We start from the raw sequence: 13,058 nt of genomic DNA, 5'->3' as shown, positions 1-13,058 counted from the left end.
TTCTAGATGTACAGAGTCAGCTTATAATGGTGAACAACGGTTGCAAGTTTCAAAGCAATAGCTTTGATAGTTTAGGAGAAAAGTTTACCTAAACATAAAACTTAACCAATAAATCTGATATTTTCTAAGTCCAAAAGGGGCCATAATTCTTGCAAAAAGCAGGATGGAGTTATGTTCTTGCTGTACAGGGTCAGCTTATGATGGTGAACAAGTATTACAAGTATTAAAGCAATAGCTTTAATAGTTTATGAGAAAAGCTGACCTAAACATAAAACTTAACCAGACAACGCCGACACTGATCAAGTGATGACAATAACTCATCATTTTTTTTCAAAAAGATGGTCCCACCCAGGTTTTCAAGTGGGGAAGTTGGCAGTTACTTGCGGTGAACAGGTTTGTACTGGTTCAGAATCCAGGAACACTGTTTAGGTTAATTGTCCGCCGTACATGACTGAAGTACTGTTTAAAAACGGCGTTGAATCCAAAACAAACAAACAAATCCTTGGAATCCTTCAAGCAGTTCAAGAGTTAAAGAGCGGACAAGGAACAAACTGAAATGACCTTTTACCCTAAGTGTGACCTTGATCTTGAGGCGAGACATCAAGAACTTGCACTGCATGTCGTCTCGGTGTGGTGAACATTTCTGTCAAGTTTCTTTGAAATCCTTCAAGGAGTTCAAGAGTTACAGAGCGCACATGAAATTGCTTACTGAGCGACGGACACAGGGGGTATAACATAATAATATATCACTTCGGGTGTACAAGAAGGGACATAATTTTGTAAAGAATGCAAAGCAGATTTATGAAACCTGTGCGATGTAAATCAGTTTACCACAGTAAATAAGTGTGTTCAGTTTCAATCCTATTCAACATGTGGATACTGAGATATAAACTTACATACAAAATCTTATTTCTTTATGAATGGCAGAGTTATGGACCAGACATGAAAATATACCCTGTTAACCTTTGACTTATAAGTGTGACCTTGACCTTGGAGCTAGGGATCTGGATCTTGCATTTGACACATCGCCTTATTATTGTAAACATTTACGCCAACTTGTTTTAAAAGCCCTTCCTGATGGCAGAGTTATGGACCGGACACAAAACTTACGGTGTTAATCCTTGACTTCTAAGTGTGACCTTGAAAATGCTACCTACATGTCAAGCATAGATCTGTCATGTGATATTAGCAAAAAGATTGAAAAGAAAATAAGGAAAATAGCTCTACAGAGCAAAAAAACTGAGTACTATTTGTATCTGCCATTGTGACTACCATTTCTTTTCGTGCCATTTTTCTATTTAGTGTCTGTATGCCAGTAAGGGGTTTGGATCTTGCGCATGACATCGTCTCATTATGGTGAAAATTAATGCCAAGTTATCTCAAAATCCCTTTATTGATGGAAGAGTTACAGCCCTTATGCAAGGACGGACTGACAGTGCGATTTTAATATGACCACCTTTCGGGGCTTAAAAACAAGATGACTGTTTATCTGAGTGTGACATTGTCTCTTGAGCTAGGGGTCCCGCATATGAATAATCTCCTCATCATAGGGAACATTTGTGCCAAGTAAAATCTGCTGATGGATGACATTACTAACTGGATACAAAATCAGAATGGAACCCAAGCTGAACCATTTTAACAAACTCGAGTGACAAATTCTTTCACCCCACATGATCCAGTTTCACACCTGGCCTATGGATCATCAATATGAATATTCTGACAAAGTTTCATGAAGATAGGGTAATATTTGGCTGCTAAAAAGTTAAAAAGCTTTTCCTTAGATTTGAGAGAGTGACCTAGTTTTGAATCAACATTATCCAGATTCCAACTTATCCTAGAAATCATCGAGATAAACATTTTTGCAAAAGTTTCATGAAGACAGGAAAAAAGTAGGGACTCTATAGTATTAACTGAGAAAGAGTGGAAGTGCACCAAAACTTTAACCTGGAATTCTAAGTAAGAAGGGGGAATAATTAATGAAATATTGGTGCCAGAGTTATGACCCTTATGCCATATGATGTGGGTGATGATGTTGAACTACTATTTTAAGTTTGAATCAATTCCATTTAGTAATAACTGAGATAAAGTGAAAGTGCACCATAACTTTAACCTGGAATAATAAGTAAGAAGGGGGAATAATTCATGAAATATTGGTGCCAGAGTTATGACCCTTGTGCCATATGATGTGGGGGATGATGTTGAACAACTATTTAGTATTAACAGAGATACAGTGAAAGTGCACCAAAACTTTAACCTGAAATTCTAAGTAAAAAGAGGAATAATTCATGAAATATTGGTACTAGAGTTAAGACCCTTGTGCCATATGATGTGGGTGATGATGAGGAACAACTACTTTAAGTTTGAAGTAAATCCATCAAGTAATAACAAAGATAAAGAGAAAGTGCATCAAAACTTTAACCAAACTGCAGACACGGAAGGACGCCGACGCCAGGTGGAGTAGGATAGCTCTCCATACTTCGTAAAGTCAAGCTAAAAAGGGGGATTATATAATGTGGCAAGAGTCATGGCTCCTGTGTCATATAATGTGGGTAATGATGAGCAACTGTCATAAAACTGAAGCCAACCAGAGATACAGTGAAATTGCATCAAAACTATAATCAATGTGGGGGAGTAGGATAGCTCTCTATACACTTCATACAGTCAATTTAAAAACAGGAACATGTTTAATTTCTAATTTGGAATACTTACTGTTTAACATAGATTACACAGCTCTTCTGTATCTGCTCCTCATCCTAGTACAAATACTGCTGGAAAATAAAGAATTACCATTATCAAAATGATACAGGATGTCTTTTTGTGAAACGAATTCAGCTTCATAAAATATTTTTCACACTAGTGCACTGTTCTTAACTGTCTTTCCTGATAATGGTAGCTAAAATAGTAGACTCATTTACATAAAGATTGTTCTGAAGTAATTTTGGATGTCTAGGACAATCAGTTTTAACAATCAGACATTTATGTAAATTCTTTTACTCAAGCTGCATTTACTTGAAATAAAAACAAGACTAGACCTATGAAAACTTAAACATTTGAAAAAAAAGACAATTTGCTAACTTTATGCACAATATTGAATTGCATGACCAGAGATCATCACTTAACAATTCTCCATGTAGGCATCTTGCGGCTTGTTTCCGTATTGTAAATACAATGGCCCCATTCACTTTCTCAAAGCAAATGCCTAAACTTGATGCTGCAGATGGAAATATGACACATGCTGTGTGCTACAAATAAAGTGGCTCAATCCATTTACAGGTTTAAACTTGCATCAGCTACAGAAGTTCAAGAAAAGAAGTTACTCTCAATACTAACTTGTCTCTGTTACAGATATTAATATTATAAAACAAGAGCTGTCTCCATAGGATGACACATGCCCCCGATGGCACTTTGAATGAATAGTTATGGCCGATGTTAGAGTTTAGGACCTTTGATTTACGGACCTGGGTCTTGCGCGTGACACGTTGTCTTACTGTGCCACACATTCATGCGTAGTTATTTTAAAATCCATGCATGAATGACAAAGATATGGACCGGACACGCCCATCATTGCACTATCATGAAATATGACCTTTAACGTCTAAGTGTGACCTTGACTTTTGAGCTACGAACCTGGGTCTTGCGCGCGAAACGTCGTCTTACTGTGGTACACATTCATGCCCAATAATTTTAAAATCCATGCATGAATGACAAAGATATGGACCGGACACACCCATCAATGCACTATCATGAAATATGACCTTTAACGTCTAAGTGTGACCTTGACCTTTGAGCTACAGACCTGGGTCTTGCGCGCGACACGTCATCTTACTGTGCTACACATTTATGCTTAGTTACTTGAAAATCCATCCATGGATGACAAAGATATGGACCAGACACGCCCATCAATGCACTATCATGAAAAATGACCTTTAACGTCTAAGTGTGACCTTGACCTTTGAGCTACGGCCCTGGGTCTTGCGCGCGACACGTCGTCTTTCTGTGGTACACATTCATGCCAAGTTATTTGAAAATCCATCCATGGATGACAAAGATATGGACCGGACACGAAAATTGCGGACAGACCGACCGACTGACAGTTCAAAAACTATATGCCTCCCTTCTGGTGCATAAAAATACATTCACATATTAGTATGAATATAAAATGATAACAGCTCTGGAATGTTAGAAACACTTACACAGTCCAATACTGATTCAACTTCAGCGAAAATCCATGACACTAAGATTCAAGAATGATCAAAATGTATCAACTATATCAGCTCTGTTACCACAAACTGCAATCTGGTATAATGACTGGTTCACTGGAAAGAAATATCTATTTATAAATATCTATGAAAGGAGATGTTAATTGATGTCCATTATATCTGAGGCTCTAAATGGAATGTAACTGTTAAAATTAGCAATTTGAAAACAAAGCTAATGTTTAAAAGCACTGACCTCAATATCAGACAACAACAAAATGAAGGCTTTTAAACTCAGTTACTGACAGATAAAATGTTGTAGAAACACATACAAATTATAATTATTTCCTCTCGCAAATGTAAGGCTGTTAAAGTGGGGTACTGGAACTGCCTTGATTATATATAGCTTTACATTCTACATCTATTGTATGTCATTCCGTGGTAAATTGGTCAAGAATGCTGGCAATTTATTGCCACAACAGCCAAGGTTTTGATTCCCCGCTGGCACGTTTTTCACTTCATTTGGCATTTTTACGAGTTTAAAAATAAAACAATTTCTTATGTTCATTACTTGACAAAACTTAATATATAAGAAATATCACTTTAAGCAAAGATCTGGATTTTGACCAAATTATTATTAACACTATCATTTGTTAGGCATATAGTTATTTCAAAACTGGCTATCATAACCAAGTCAGATTACTCTATAATCACCATTTCTTGCTGTCTCAAAATACTTACACAGTCGATTTAAAGTCAACTTTAGTGAACATCCATGGCTACCATGCAAATTCAAGAGGAGTGGTCGAAATGTAGCTCTTCTTTCAGCACTGGCAGAATAAATTTCGGACTTGCACAATGTATGCTTTACTGGAAAAGAAATATTTATTTACAGATATTTACCAAACTTTATCATTTTATAATGCACTTTATTTAGCACTAAATGAAACGTAACATTGGAAGGATAGCATAATGGATATTTCCAAAGATATCATTTTGGCCTTCGAGTGGTTTGTTGCATGATCTATCATCAGAAGGAAATGTTTGACTGGGGGTTGGGGGGTGGGGGGCAACAGTATAGATGGATGAGGTCACTGCAGAGGCACTCAAAGAGCGCTGAGATCGGGTAGGTATTGGAGGGGCACTTTTGCTTATGTTAGTGAGGGGACAGGGGTCTCCCCCAATGAATTCTTTTTAATTACTGGTATAGAATGGTGGCCTGTAAGAAAAAAATTATTCCTTTGCCCAAAAAGTGGGGTACATCATTGGTGAATATAGGTCACTTCTCAGCCAACTTGGAGCTCTGCCAAGCTCTGGTTCTGGGTCTGATCATGGCTCAGACTTGTGCTTGAACTAAACCCCATCAAAAACAGATGATCAAATATTTAAGCATCTGATCTATAAACCACAAATCAACAAACAGGCATTCATAATTTTCATTATTACAGGTTCATCAGTGTAATAACTGAGTCAATATGACTTCATAAACAAAATCACAATGTTCTAAAACTGTTCCTGGCATTATGATATGTTTAGTTCAAATTATGCGAAGCTTGAGAATATTTATTAAACTGACAATCAAATGGATCCATGTAGATCTAATATGTTTTGTTTTGTTTTAAGAATGAATCACAGTATCTCATATATGTATCGAGTACGTTTTAACATAACAAATTGAAAATGTCGCCCGATATGATATGAGCGCGTAAATACGAAATATACCGGTTAAACACAAATAATAAATAATGAATTACAAGAAATGTAATTCATTAAACTAATATTATGATTCTTTATAATACAGTTTATTAAATCCGGCTACCTTGACTTACCTTGACTTACATGTTCATATACGATATCTATATATAGAGCCGGCTACGTAGACTAAAGGTCTAGGTAGCCGGAACCGGCTACCTAGCCACTGCCATGTTTAATATTCAAGAAATAATGGCAGAACAATGTTCAACTACATCAGAATAATACAAAGAGGTGAAATGCGGAATTATGTCATGCCGGAGCCCAAGTGAATTATGCATACATGTGGCATGATGTCACACATTGGTCGGGATAATTAATACACTTTGAATTCCTATGGAAGTGAGGCCACCAGGTTCAATTCCAGGCTACTCCCATAGTGGCGTGTCCTTGGGCAATGCACTTTTTCACGGCTTCCTCAACTGACCCATCTGAAAATGAGTATCAGCAAATTCCTGGGGTTAAAGTTTTTATATAGATCTAGTTGGTTTGACTGTTCTTAAAATAAGGTTGCTCAAATTATTTGGTGAAGATACAGTAAACATGTATTAAAACAACTCTGTTTCGGCTTAGTTTTGGGCTGTCTAGTTTTCATATAGAGAATTATTAAGCTGAAATTATTGCTAGCAATGCTTGCATACACAGTAAGTTCGTCACTTGATTCATACGATGTGACATACAAATGATACATGTCGGTCATCAGGTCATGATCAGCTGATTGACCTACTGCCCTTTACTCGCTTATCCGCTATAACTAGAGCCGACTGGTGAATATATACGTAAACCTCGATGAAAATATCATCGAGGAAATTGTTTTTAACTGAAGTAACAACATTTAAAATACTGCCATTTGTCTAATTTACCTATAACTTCATAAGAAATCCGTGTTGACAACAAACGCTATTGATTTCCGCATGACGTCACACCTGTTCTTATTTACCTTTACGCCAAGCTCTTCACAGTACAGCAAGAGTTTCGTCCCTTCCAATGGCTATTTTTAGAGTAAAATATTCCGATAAAAATACCGTATTTGTTCAAAATTTACTATGAGCGCACCTTAGAACAATTTTCTCTCATGTATCATTCTTCGTGTTTTTGTAATCCTCAAAACATATCCAAAAACTAAAATTGTTCTCCCCTGCGCTCGTATCGTATTTTTGTGATAAAGTGCATAAAAATGTCAAAATATGTACAAAATCTGTGTTTATGACATGAAACTAGACCATGGATTATGACTTTTTACGCAAAACTGTTGCATTTTTTCTTTAAAAAATGAGAGATTAATCCTTAATCTTTCATATAATTCGTATCTTTGTGTTGTATCTTTACTTTCATTTTCTTCAAAATCTGGGGGCTAAAACTGTGCCTTATCATACATGGTCCTTTCACGAATATTTATCTCTGATTTAATTAATACTATGTCATTCCGGAAGGCGAAAAGATGACGTTCGTCGGGGCGACATTTGGCGGGGCGACGTTTAACGGGGCGATATTCGGCGGGCGACGTTTATGGGGGTGACATTTGGCGGGGCGACATTCGGGCGGTGACGTTCGGTGGGCCGACATTCGGCGAGGCGACGTTTTTGTGGGACGCCATATCGACGTTCGGCGGGGCTACGTTCGGCCGTGCGACGTTCGACGGGACACCATAGCGACAGTTGTCGTTGTGTCGCTGCGACAGAACGAAATAACGAAATGGTACAAATTAGCCACCATAAAGATGCGTTTTTAGAAAATGAATATATACAGTTTATAGAAATAAGGAAGTGTATATTCTGATTATTTTCTAGGAAATTGAATTTCACACACATATCAGATTCTTCTTTGCAATAGGGCATGACAACGACATTATTTTGCTTTTGTTGTCATTTTCTTCCCTCATAACGTTTTCCTCTAAATTGTAAATTCTAGCGAATTTATATGATATCATATTTTTTTTGAACTTGTGACAACAGCAATTTGTTTTAAGCGTAGACTAAATTATAAAATAATACGTTCAGTAATTTTTTAATTACAGGCATTAATGGCGGGTTATGTACGTTAGCTGTTTTGTTCAGTATAGATAAAATACAGGAATATGTAATATCTATGTTTTATAAATACTTAAATGATTTATGAATTTCGCATATCATACATTTAGAGGTACTGTCTTAAACAAACTATGGAGACTACTGTTTTAAAGGCTCCTGTTGAAATCTAATCTTTGGTTTTCGTAATGTAAAAAACTGATTATAAAGCCAACAAATTATGAACACTAACTTTGTCCAATTTTATGTTTGTTTCGCAAATTTGGCTATAGTCTAAAATGCTAATCTACGTGGCATAAAACATGTTTGTCAAATGTTTAGATGAAGTAGTCAGTGTGAAGAAAGTAATGGTATTTAACTTTACCAAGTTAATTCATCAACTTTGGCCAAACTTATTTCTTTATTATGAAACACCGCATCAAACTGCTAAAAGACAAAGTTGTTTAATGCGTAGCATTAACAGATGATTTTAATCAGATTGTAATATAATCAAATGCCAGGAACTTATCAAAATATGTATTTCGCCTCGCTAGAAACATATTTATATGTAAAATATACTGAACCCGTACAAACGGTCAAATAATGTCTGTTTTCATGGTCAGCTGGAAGCAACTCACAAGGCTTCTGATTGGTTGAAAAACTATAGAGTATTCCGCGGTGTATATGTACTATGTAAAGTGATCTCCCATTGGTGTAAAATATGTTGGATGTCTCATTTCATAACTTAAACTCTAATCCGTGATTACTGGCTAACATTATACGGAATGATGCATTTTGTTTGAGAAATATGCATGTTTTGTCAATAGAGCATTTTCGTGAAAAATAAAAATAATTCACTGCCGGACTATGGGTAACCGAGTTCAAAGAGAAAAAGTGCCCGAAAGTGACGGTCAACATATACTTTTCTTGCTGTTTTTCGATAGTTCTTGGACAGTTCTTTCATCCTGAGTAAGAGGCATCAAAAGTTTAAATGTTAGGAAAGGCACATGACCGGAAACATTACAATGTGGGCCAAAGGAAATTGAGTTAGTTCCGACTGACCTAAAGCCGATATTAAGACTTATTTTAGAAATAAACGAAACTGTTACCTTTACAGCATCCGCGAAGATATTAAATGTGGAAGTGTAGTTGTACGAGTTGCGTACAACACGCAGTTCCCTATAATTTCAACATATTATTGCGGTTTCCTTTCCTGTCGTTTCAAACGGTCTCCCGAGTAATGTCCCTTTATGGAAGGTTAAATGTCGTGTACTCGTACAAATATTGGTTAGAATGTACCATAGGCGGGTTGCGATAATTTTAAATTCTAATATTTTGACTTGAAATTGTTTGCTTCACTATCCATGTACATTTTTTTACACTTTAAATGGTATCAAAGTCACTGCCCAAGAATACTAAAATAGTTCCGGAAAACCAGTGAAAATGTAGAAAATATGTTTCACTGCAGTGAAACTATTTAAAAATATGTTTCACTGCAATGAAAAATAGATACAATGGAAATGTTAATTATATTTCATCAATATTTTTTCAGTATTTCATTAGTATGTATATAATAAAAGAGTTCTCCGTTGTAAAACACGTCCTTAAATAAGTAATAAATGCATACAGTCAACAGGCAAGAAATGCGGTCTTAATGCTTAAGACAGATGACTGCTTAAGACAAATCGAAATTAAAACAAAACGCGAGTTTGGGATGTTGGCTTACATGGTGCCTAATACAGGCCCGTTAAGATAGATTTAACTGCATATAGCTAGGAGTGGCCAAACTATCATGATCACAACGAAACAAGCACCATTATTGTAAAGAAAAACCTTTTAGATCAATATAATACAATAAGTTAAAATAGAAAACTGCAAATCGCTTTTATTTTGGGATAGAATATTCTTCGCTTTATAACTTTGTAAAATCGGTAGCGAGATACGTTAACGTATGCGTATGTGTGCAGTTAATTCCTATATAATAATAAGCTTACCAATAAATATTGTGAATTAATTTTCTTGTGCGGGATTTCACTTAGTAAGGCAACATGTATGACCTTTGACTCTGTCATAAATTTGAATACTTTGGGCCGCCCCGCTTACCGAATGAAGAAGTTGCTTGTATACTAGCATTGTGTTTCTTTATATTATCTCTCACCACATAGAACCGAGGTCATTTATTTGTACTGTTTCGTTTCCCGCTTCTTTTCTTCTATTTGTCAGTGGTAATTTCATCGTCTAGACTTAACTTTCCGTTTTTGCTTTAAGATAAATTGAAAGTTTACTCAGGCTAGCATATTCAAAAAGTAGCATCTGACTATAAGTTTGGCTGCCACGGGTTTATCCGGTATATTTACTCGCACCACGCAAATGTGCACATATTTAGAAGGCGGATTTAGGCTTTAAATCTTGTTTAAAGAAATCTACCCTTACCTATTATCTTTTAAAGGCTTGTATTAACACTGGAATATTCTGAATTTTTAGAACCCAGGCGCATATCAAAATAAACTTCTACAAGTTCGCTTAACGTTGTTATTTACACGCACGAACGTATCAAACACTTATACATAATCTAAACACTTAAAGATAAACTAGACCAAAATTTCATATCTGAATAATTACTACATAAAGTTTATGTAAACACAAAATCAGTAAGTTCATTTGTATCAACAGTACTACATTCTTCAAATAGTTCACACTAACTATTACATAAAGGCTTCACAGCATAAAAGGGTACTACCACAAAAAAAGTTTTTCAAGCAAAAGACTGTCATTGCTTGATATTTAAGAGTGAATTTATCTATTTGATGCAGGAAGGAAATATCTTAAACAAAAAAATGGCATTGGATAGCTTCGATCAGCTGAGTACATATTGAACGTTTCAAGCTAAATTACGTGAATATTGTTATGTTCTCAGTTTAGATATATCAGACGCTAATTGAAATAAAAATAGAAAGGTTACACATTTGTACCTTTACAAATGTGAAATCGTATGCGCACATGAACACGTATTGGGTATTCATCTTTCTATAATTATTAATTGTTGCACTCTTATAAAGCTAGAAATCTTTTGTTTCAAGATAAAAGTGACTATTTGCAGTCTTCTTTTTGAATTATGTAGTGTAATATTGATCTAAGATATTTTGAAATAATGGTGATTTTTTTATGTTTTATGGTATGAAATATCCTTACTACACAGTCAGTCCATAACTGGATATTTTTCATACCAAACAAGTGGCGACTTATACATGAAAAAAATGCCACAGACCAAAATCCGTTGAATAGTCATGATTTTGTCAACCGAAGATCTTTCGTGGTGACAGAAGACAAATTAGTATATAGGAACAGCAGCTGACAAATTTGAGTGAACCATGTTTGCAGTTCAGTTGTCGAAAAGAGAAGTTCCTTGGTTGCACTAGTCGATGTTTCGCCCATATTTTCGTTAAAATAAGGGTGTTTATATGGAAAGTGTGGGGGATTTGGGAGGTCTTTGTTGGCAGGAAACCGATATTATACAATTGACCGTTATCCTAAAACAAGTTTAAATGTATATATATTTGTAAATATACATTAAAGCAGCATGCCTCCAGATTTGGCTAAAAAAATCTTTCTTTCAAATTGAAGTTTGGTCATATTATGAATATTAGAATATGAATTTTTGTTTCTAAAATATTTTAAAAGTTCCAAATCAAGAAAAAAAGATGACCGCGCCGGGAATCGAACCCCGGACCGCTGCGGCAATAAAGACATTTTCCCGTCGTTGTAACCAATAGCGCTATAGCTGAAGTAGTGAATAATTACTTCGAAATATATATTTTTATCACATGTTTGACGTCGCGGGAGTGTAATAAAGCCATTAAATAAAAATGATAATACACTAGCGTAATAAAGCTTTGACGTCGACGTCATTTATAGTATAGGCGACGTCGGTCAAATTGTCTTGTTTATATAGTAAAAGAAAGTCGATTTTTTGATGTTTCGACAAGAAAGGCTTACATGTGATAAAAAGAATATTACATTTGTGACTTTCCACATTAAATTTATTAAACTCGTTGAATAAAATTGATAAAATGCTCGGCAGAGCCTCGCATTTTATCATTTTATTCAAGTCGTTTAATAAATTCAATATGAAAAGACACTCATGTAATATCCTCTATATAATCGAGACAGTTTACCTAGGGTAAAAACGTGACGAACGCTTTTCGATTTTCATCGTAAAAAGTAGTAAAAACAGCAAATTCTCATGTGTTTCCGTAACATTAAGTTTGTCATTAATTAAGTTTTAAAGCCTTCTTAAGAAATATAGCATTTATTTCAAGATATCTAAAAAAAATTTAAAAAATTTGTTGTCGAACGATCTGGAGGCATGCCACTTTAATTGTAAAATAACGACAACGATCTTAAAATTTCCGATATAAGAAATGCCTTAATATATGTTATATCCAAGATATCCAACGCACCTTTATTGTATCTTCATATAGGGATGATACGTGTATTTTTTCTGTATTAATGTCTGTAGAAGCAAGACGGATTGTTGGTTTCTTGGCCACCAACATATCCAAAGGGCTTCTGCAGTCTTTAATACACAACACAGTTTTGTAATGAAAACAGCAAACACAGCCATTCTGGCTCACAGGGACGATACTATATAATGTAGGTAGGAGGAGTGGTTCCGATTTGATAAATGTATCGGTTTTGCATGTTTTGTAAAGGCTGGATAGAAGATCTTGATAGTGTGGCTTTCCTGAGTAGCAAATTCACGGTTTCCCTGTTGTATGAGGTGTTACTGTATGTATCAGTTTTGAAGTCGATGTCAGTTTTTGTGTTACGGTTTAGTCGATACTTAAGTTCTTATTTTTTTCTAGTTCAAGGTCACATTGTAGAAAATTCTCCTAAAAGAGAAAATTGTTTTCTTAAACTTTAAATGCCATTTCCTGACATGAATATATTTGGGCCATTTGTTTACAAAATTTCAGAGAACGTACAGAAAGATATTAAAATGGTTTCAAGTGACCGGCCTCCACACATAAAACAAGATGTAATATTCTTATGGGACTATGGCAAACAGCTAACTTGTTCTAGATGTTTATTGGAAACCTCCTGT

The 13,058-nt window shown here is 35.4% G+C and overlaps 1 long non-coding RNA gene across 1 annotated transcript; it reads right to left on the bottom strand.

Moving 5' to 3' along the window:
• Positions 1 to 2,709: 2,709 nt before the first annotated feature.
• On the bottom strand, positions 2,710 to 6,916 carry LOC123544376 (uncharacterized). Its single transcript, XR_006685095.2, has 4 exons — positions 6,812 to 6,916; positions 4,938 to 5,066; positions 4,194 to 4,316; positions 2,710 to 2,768 (listed from the first exon to the last, which is right to left on the bottom strand). It is a non-coding gene; the product is annotated as an uncharacterized LOC123544376 (long non-coding RNA).
• Positions 6,917 to 13,058: the final 6,142 nt, after the last annotated feature.

Source organism: Mercenaria mercenaria, unplaced genomic scaffold (genome assembly GCF_021730395.1).
Source record: "Mercenaria mercenaria strain notata unplaced genomic scaffold, MADL_Memer_1 contig_2803, whole genome shotgun sequence".
NCBI classification, from domain to species: Eukaryota; Metazoa; Mollusca; class Bivalvia; order Venerida; family Veneridae; genus Mercenaria; species Mercenaria mercenaria.
The sequence above is the reverse complement of the archived record's forward strand: the minus strand, read 5'-3'. Positions and strand labels throughout refer to the sequence as shown.